This window comes from Octopus bimaculoides, chromosome 3, assembly GCF_001194135.2.
Source record: "Octopus bimaculoides isolate UCB-OBI-ISO-001 chromosome 3, ASM119413v2, whole genome shotgun sequence".
Classification (NCBI taxonomy): domain Eukaryota; kingdom Metazoa; phylum Mollusca; class Cephalopoda; order Octopoda; family Octopodidae; genus Octopus; species Octopus bimaculoides.
Window position 1 is genome coordinate 37,136,369 of NC_068983.1, and position 8,694 is coordinate 37,145,062.

An 8,694-nucleotide genomic window follows, 5' to 3' on the forward strand; every position below is an offset into this window, starting at 1 on the left:
GTAAAATCATCGTTCAGCGGTTATTCCTGGTCATTTCTATTAGTAAACAGTATTAACCGACACGAGTAGAAAAGTAATTCTGAAAAGTACAGCGAACATGTGAAAGAGACCACCATGACAATGGTCACCCGTCGAAACATGTGAATTGACAAGCATTGCCGTTTCTAGTCGGTCCTGTAAGAGAGAGGAAGTGGGAGCTAAGGCAAGCAAGCAAGCAGCTTACTAAAAATAGCAGCAGGAGCAGCAGTCACGCAATGATGCAACAAATATTGCATTTAAAAGGTGCTTTTTTAAAAAGTCATTTTTACAATAAATACTTCTATTTATATTCACTAATTTTACAAGTGACATAACAAAATAAGAAATGGTTCAGATATCTGAAGCAGTTTACATTCAAATATACTTTTTATAAAATTAAATTAAGTAAATATCTAAGTTAGTTATTGCTATCTCTTAAAAGTACGGTAATTATTGAATAAATGAAAAAGCAAGCCAACGTGACTTCGCTTTCTAAATAAGTAGCGTGATTTTCTTTCAGATTTTATTTTATCTAGACGCCTATCCCAATTAACCTGGTTGACAGCCATACTTTTAATTAAAAATTCATAATTTACAACAAAAAACTGTACTTTCGTATCACTTATTTTATTTATTTATTGGTTAATAGAATAAATATATAAAATAAAGATATTGACGTTAAGTGCAGGGTTTTTCAAATTGGATTTCGCAGATCCCCCTAAGTTTCGCAAGATAAGGGGTCTTTTGACAAAATTTAATAGAATTTCATTTTATAATAGCAATTTATAACACCATTTTCAAAACGACAAAAATATATGATTTTTAAATAAATAAATTCTCTCTTAAAAACAATATTTCTTTAATTTTATGTTTTAATAAAAGTAGAATGGCAGGGGATTCCAAGACTTTTCTGAAAGGGATCAGTAACAACGTCATCTGTATTAATGCAATTTTCAGACTCTCTCTCTCTCTCTCTCTCTCTCCTTTCCCTCCCTCTCTTTCTCTCTCCCTTCCCTCCCTCTCTTTCTCTCTCTCCCTCCCTCTCTTTGTGCAGATGTTTGGCAACACTAAAAATCCAAGTGACTGTGCTTGAATAATAATAATAATGATAATAATAATAATAATGATGATAATAATAATAATAATGATGATAATAATAATAATAATGATCATAATAATAATGATGATCATAATAATTAATAATGATGATAATAATAATAATAACAATGATAATAATAATAACAATAATAATAATAATAATAATAATGCGTTCTACTAAAGGCACAAGGCCTGAAATTGTGAGGGAGGGGACTAATCGATTACATCAACCCCCAGTGCGTACCTAATTTATCGACCCCGAAAAGATGAAAGGCAAAGTCGACCTTGGCGGAATTTGAACTCAGAACGTAAAGACGACGAAATGCCGCTAAGCATTTTGTCCGTTTTGACGTTCTGAGAAGAAAAAAACACACCCTTCCACAAGACCTGAAATCTTGGATGTAGAGGCTTTGTCGATCACATCGGCCCCTAGAGCTCGACTGCTATTTATTTTACGAAAACCCAAGAGGATGAAAAGCAATTTTTTTTACTAATTTTAACACAAAAGTCAGCAATTTTGAGGAGTGGGCTCAAGATTACATCGACCCAGAAAGGAAGAAAGGTAAAGTTGACCTCGGCGGGAATTGAACTCCGAATATTTTTACTCTATGAAGCTTACAGGAAGCTCAGAAAATGTGATGCAAACAAATTCAAATATTCAGTATTCGGTGACGTATGTCCCCAGTAATTTGATTTCCCCTTCACTCTTTTCATATTTATTTTATCGACAGATGATATTTTCTAATAATGATAATCCTTTCTACTACTAAGTGCTTTTATTGACCCCGAGAGGATGAAAGACAAAGCTGTCCTCGAAGGAATTTGAACTCGGGACATAGACAAACGAAATGCCAACTAAGCATTTTGTCCGACGTGCTAACGATTTTGCTAGCTTGCTGCTTTAATAATGACAATGTTGTTAGGCGCCGAGCGAAATGCTTAACGGTATTTCGTCTGACTTCAAATTCGACTTTGCCTTTCATCTTTTCGGGGGTCGATAAATTAAGTACTAGTTGCGTACTGAGATCGATCTAATCGACTCGCCCCCTCTCCAAAGACTTCGGGCCTTGTGCCCAGAGTAGGAAAGAGTAATAACAATGTTTCCTACTATAGGGACAAGGCTAGAAAATTGGGGCGGAGAAGGTGGACTAGACGATTACATCGACTCCAATGTCCGACTAGTATTTATTTTATCAACTCCGAAAAGATGAAAGGTAAGTTTCTAAACTTGGACACAAGGCTTGAAATTTCGGAGGAGACGGGGCAGGCGATTAATTCTGAACTTTTTTTATGTAACAAATAAACTTTCGGAGTGTTTAATATTCACATGCTTCTGTTTTCTAAACGAGTCGGCTAAATCTAGACCAATAAACTCTAATCATTAACATCTAGTGTGAACAGTGTCGATTATATATTTTGCCCTGACAATAATAGGTGGTGAAACCACGCAACAAGGTAGACGAAATAAGAAATGATTTAAGTACACGTGATCTGAAGGAAGCAGGTGACGATGGTGGTAATGGTGGTGGAGGTGGGTGCGCCAGGTAAACGAGTTAAGTAGCAGCAATGCAAGATATTAAAACAAAAATGCTGTTGTTGTTTAACCCAGGGTGAACCTGGATTCACCAAACATAATTAGATGCATTTTAATCATAGCCACCATATTTATTGTTCAAAATAGTGCATATCGAATGTCACTATTTTTTTTTTTAAATACAGGGTGTGTGGATTGAGAGATTTGGCTGCTATTTCTTGCAGATCGAGCCAGTGGTTCTCGAACCCCTCTGATTCCTATTTTACTAGAATGGACCACATAACCATTCGATGTTTAAAAATTTCTACTATATTTTTATAATCAAATTAAGAACTGTATAAAAAACCCCCCAATTTATTGCACAAACCCTGACAATAAACTCTAATATGGCCCCACGAGGATAATATGGACCTCAGTCGAGAACCATAAGCTTAGAGGTTCTTTCCCTTGCTGGGTTGCAATTCAGTGAAAGAGATTAATAAATAGGCTCACTCTGGCATTAAGTTTACAGGGATTAGAGAAAAGTTACCTAACAGGTAGATTAATAATGGTTGTAAAGGGCCAATGTTTTCTACTGTCAAGTCTAAACACAGCATAAATAGGGTTAATGCTTTACATCCCTTATATGTGCCCAATATAGTGGATACTTTATATTTTAACAAATAGAAGAAAAAAAAAAGACGTACAAAAAAAGTTTAAATATTTAGGCTATGGGCTCAAAAAACTGAAGCATAAATCGGACGGCATAATTTTCGAGTCATTTTTCAATGAACAGGAAAATACAAATCAAAAATACTCTTAGAAGTATAGATTATAATAAAAATTTGGGATTAGTGTCTGTGAAATAAACTTTAAAAACATTATTTAGAATATAAAGGATATGGATGAGGAAAAGTAACTAAGTGGCGCTAACTCGGGGATGAAACAGGTGAGTTTACACGCATGAAAGAGTTCAAAGTGTTCGATAGCAAATCAATAATCTTAAGTCAAACTGACCCACATTACTACCAATGTGATCTTACAGGCATGGGCACATTTTGGCAGTTGCTTGGGGACCCCATGAGTTTAGGTCACCTATGCTTATTGTGTGCACGCTACAGTTGTGTATGCAAGGGCCCAATGCAATGGGGAAAGAGCTATAATGTTAAGATGCTCCTGCCTGCAACCTATACAAATTAGAAATGTGTTTTAAGTCTTAAGGTTTGGATTAAAATTAGGGATGATAAAGAGAATTTATTTAGGGGCAGTGGTGCACAAAGCATTGTCAATGTAACCAGTTACAATAGACCACAGGTTGGACTTGGGTCACCATGTAGAGCGGTAAAAAATGCGATGCTCATGGAATGTCTTTGAGCATAGATCTACTCGATCAGAGCTGACCTAGTGCTAAATAATAACAAATCAGTTACAAAAAAAAAAAAAAAAGGTTTCATAGATTAAGTAAATATAAAATTGTATTATACATAAAATCTGAAATTAGAAACAAGAATTGTGATGTTCGTGCCTTTTCCAAAGATTAGAAACCGAAGTTAATTAGAACGGTGCCAACAGGTAAACGAAATGCAAAATCAGTTTGTTGCAAACTGATTTACCTTAATAGATTATGGCGCTCACATGAAATTATTTCATACATAAACACTTGTTTAGATGAGGATGACTGGGAAGAAATGACGTTCATACATTTCCTAAAGAATATTTGCAGTATAAATTGCCATGACTCAGATCTATGAAAACTTAACGACAATTGAGTGCAATTGAGTTACCCTGAATTCTGTTGAGATATGAAATGATAAAAGTGGCATGTGTCAACAGCACATAGGTCAAAAAACAACTATAAGTGCAAAACATGTAATGAATAATAGTGGCATCTGGCCCATAATAATGAATGATCTAGAAATGTTTACTTTGATTTTGTAGACAAAACTGAGTGTGTTTGAAATAAACACTCAGAATAGTTTATATTAAAATACATCAGTAAGACTGGTATAACATTGTAAAAGGCAATCTGAACACAAAATGTAATATACAGTATAAAGGAGTGGCTGTGTGGTAAGGAGCTTGCTTACCAACCACATGGTTCTGGGTTCAGTCCCACCGCGTGGCACCTTGGGCAAGTGCCTTCTACTATAGCCACGGGCCGACCAAAGCCTTGTGAATGGATTTGGTAGACGGAAACTGAAAGAACCCCGTCGTATATATGTATGTGTGTGTTTGTGTGTCTGTGTTTGTCCCCCCCCCCCAACATCGCTTGACAACCGATGCTGGTGTGTTTACGTCCCCGTAACTTAGCGGTTCGGTAAGAGACCGATAGAATAAGTACTAGGCTTACAAAGAATAAGTCTTGGGGTCGATTTGCGGTCGACTAAAGGCAGTCAAAAATGACTGAAACAGGTAAAAGAGTAAAAGAGTAATATATGAAGCAATATAAATAAATATATACTTACGGCTGTAGAATCAGTATGTTATAGATCCGTTAGGTGGTTATGTTTATGGATACATATTGATATAATTGTATTTAAAAAAATGATAAAGAGGTAATAGTGAAATGGTAATTATAATCCGAGAGAATGAGTGTAAAATATCCAGATATTAGCATTTAGTAATATATAAATATTTCCTCAAACTCCAACTGGTTTGAAAGATCGAGGCTTGTTTTAAAAGATGGCGTATCCTCCAAGCTGGAAGATCTTTAAGCAAGCCCACAATTTTCGTATTAAGTTTTTCGGATAGAAGGAAGAAAATTATAGTGTAAAAAAATACTAAACTTTATGTAAAAGATAAATACAATTTAAATGAAGAATATATTTGATCGTCCGTGACGGATATGACAAAAATGGTAGAGTTAAATTAATAAGAGGTTGTCGTCGGGACGCACTTCCACCATTAATGTTTTCTCTTTGCATGGTATTAGAACGATCGGGGATAGCAGTAGCAACAATGTGTGGGAGTAGCAGACTGGAGAATTGCAGTCAGGTACTTAGATCTACTCTTCCTTTTCCTCGCTCTATACTAGTCAGCCCGTGCGGCTACACGTGAGGCACTGTTATAGAAAAATAACGAAGCTGCGCATGTGTATTCCAAACACACTCAGAGGACGGCCTCCAACTAAAAATAGAAAGTTGAATTGAGTAATGTATGGAAGTAAATAATGGCTATAATTCACTCATATTCAGTCAATCTCCGTTTCATGTGTTCTTGTTATTGATTTACTATTGCGCATGCGTTTGTGTTATTTTAAAATAAACATTATTTGTATTTGTTGCAAATTTAAAATTGCAGAATATATTGAATGCATATGTATATAATATTTTTTCCTCTCTTTAATTTTCATTACCATAACTGTAATTAGTTAAAAAAATGTAATTTAGTTTTCACTACTACTCGCTCAAGCTAATCACCTTTACCATGACTTTCGAAGGCTCTCCCACGCTTAGCAGTACACATTTATTTTTAATTGCTCCTCGGAAGCCAATGCTCTGTGGTTTGGCTTTTAAATATGCAATGTTGAGAATATTCATTTTTGTTGTTTGCCCATGAGGGTGATATTCATGTATTCTTAATGACCAAGCAAATTCAACATCAGTTACGTACAAGCAACAGAAATGACACTCTTAGATGTGTGTGTGTGTGTGTGTGTGTGTGAAACTATATGACCTAGGGCTAGGGTGCTGGGCTCACGATCACACAGTTGTAGGTGGTATTGTCTTAAAGCAGGAGCACACGACAGTTGCCCAGGGATCCCACAGGTCTCAGAGCCTAATTATTATCAATGTTTGCTACGACTTGTTACCGATAAATAAGAGTAGGGGTCCCAACGCATTGTATTGCAAAGGAGCTTATAATGCTGTTACGACAGTCCTAATCATTGGTTCGATTCATGGACTAGCAGCGCGATGGTTCCTTGAGCAAGGCACTTCATTTCTGGCGCTTTATGTTCTGGGTTCGAATTTCACCAAGATCGACTTTGCCTTTTATCTTTTCGGGATCGATAAAATAAGAATCAGTGGAGAACTGGGGTCCATGTAATCGACTTCCGCCCCCGTTGAAATTGTTGGCCTTGTACCAAATTTGAAAATGTTATGATAGCTATTGAGGCTGATTGAATAATAGAATCGTTAAAGCGTCGGGGAAAATACTTTACAGCAACCTTTCTGGCTCTTTACACTCTCGTTTCATATGCCACCGAAATCCCCTTTGCCTTTTACCTTTCCGGGGTCGATAAGATGATGTAGCAGTTAAGTATTGGAATCGATAGTATCGACGAAGTGCCTCTCCTCCGAATTGCTGGCCTTGTTGCCTAAAACAGAAACCATTAAGGCAACGGGCTGACGGGATTGTTAATGCTTAGGGACATTTCTTCTGATTCTTTGCATTCTGAATTCAAATACTGCCGAGGTCCACTTAGCCTTCCATCCTTTCGGCGTTGGTAAAATACAGAACAAGTCAAGTATTGGCGTCGATGTAATTGACCTCCTGCTCCCTTCCAAAATTGCTGGCCTTGTGCCAAAATTAGAGAGTAAGATCCAATGAAAATACTGGTTCAGATCACACCCCCAGGTGAATAGGAACTATGAAAGGGTTGCGAGTAGGGTGGCCAATCTCATTCAGAACTGGGCCAAAAAGCTGTTTTCAAAAGGCCGGGGTGGGGAAGTAGCTAATGCATTCATCGCCTCTGTGGTGCACTACTACCTGACAGTCGTAACTTGTTTTATAAAACTTCTGGTTAGATTGAAGGGCTTGTTTTTACGCTTCTAATGGAAGGATTAGGTCTTGCTGGTCAGGAAATTCGTCTTCTATCAACGACCTACTTTGTGGTGATCTCAAGATCCTTTCCTGAATGTGTTGGAACCAGGGCCGGATTAAGCCCCATAGAAGCCTTAAGCTCTTAAAAGATTTTGATGCCCCCATATATATGTAATTCGAAGTATAACAATAATAAACCATAGAATACATTTTTATTTTTTAAAACGAATCAAAACAAACAACAAGATGGAATATAATATTTATTTTTGCATATTTTCATTTCATTTATATGCGAAAAGTCTTCTCCTACATTTTTTTATTGCAAAGTATTTGATCAGATCCCCACTATGACACCATAAACACTTGGAAATTATATTTCCGATTATATAAATCAATGGAATGTTATTTTAGCAAGTTTAAAGTGATTTCTTTTGTGCCGTAAACAATTTGCCATTTCAGTGGTGCCCCTGCCTTCCCTTGATGCTCTGTGCACGTGTTTATTTTGCTTAATGGTTAATCCAGCACTGGCCGGAATGCGTTGAGAGCGACTGGTGAGGGCGTCTTTCGTGCGACGTCTTTCTGCTGCTTGTCTATTTCGCCGAGCTGCAGCTATGGGTCAAGTGTAGACCATGATGGGGCGTTTGGCAACAAGAATGTTGTTAGGCGCTCACAGCATTGTACCAGCTGAACAAAGTTGTTAGCAAGAAAACAACTCAAGATTGCTATAGCGGGTTTGTTGAGTATATGAGTGATGATGTCCTGTGATTGGGTTTGGGCATCGACGAGAACAGTCTGGGTGGATTCTTCTGGAGAACTTTCATGTCAGAGACTATGGACAACTTACAAAAGTCTTTGGCATGGTAGTACTACAGAAGACAAGTACCAACAACCGAACCAGTCTGTGATACATCCGACGGGATGAAACTGTTCTACAGGTAATCGCTCAGTTTCCGTTCATAAGTGACTTGTGTGAGCTTGTGTTAAATAGCTACTGTCTCGCCGATCGATGGACAGGTCGAATCCGACCAGTCCATCGGTCGATGCATCGGTTTCCTTTGGCTTCCTTTGTTAGAAAATAGAGGCAGATCTTCCTCTGCTTAGTGATTGTGTCGAAAGAGGTTGTACAGAAGCACTTTTCTGTTCAGCCAAGCTCCCATCAATTTCATCATGTATCACTTAAAAGAGATGATGAGGGTAAAGAGGAAGGTGCTACCTTCTAGATTGGTTATAGAAACGTGGATGTGAGTGGCAAGACTGGTGAGGCTGAATGAACCTACTCGGCATATGCTTTTCTAAGTAGG

The 8,694-nt window shown here is 37.3% G+C and overlaps 1 protein-coding gene across 1 annotated transcript in view; it reads right to left on the reverse strand.

Moving 5' to 3' along the window:
- The window catches only part of LOC106875667 (period circadian protein homolog 1), a 68,508-nt gene extending 62,808 nt beyond the window's left edge, over positions 1 to 5,700 (reverse strand). Inside the window, exon 1 of the mRNA XM_014923906.2 lies at positions 5,095 to 5,700. The gene's annotated coding sequence lies outside the window, so the exon portion shown is untranslated. The remainder of the gene's footprint in view (positions 1 to 5,094) is intronic.
- Positions 5,701 to 8,694: the final 2,994 nt, after the last annotated feature.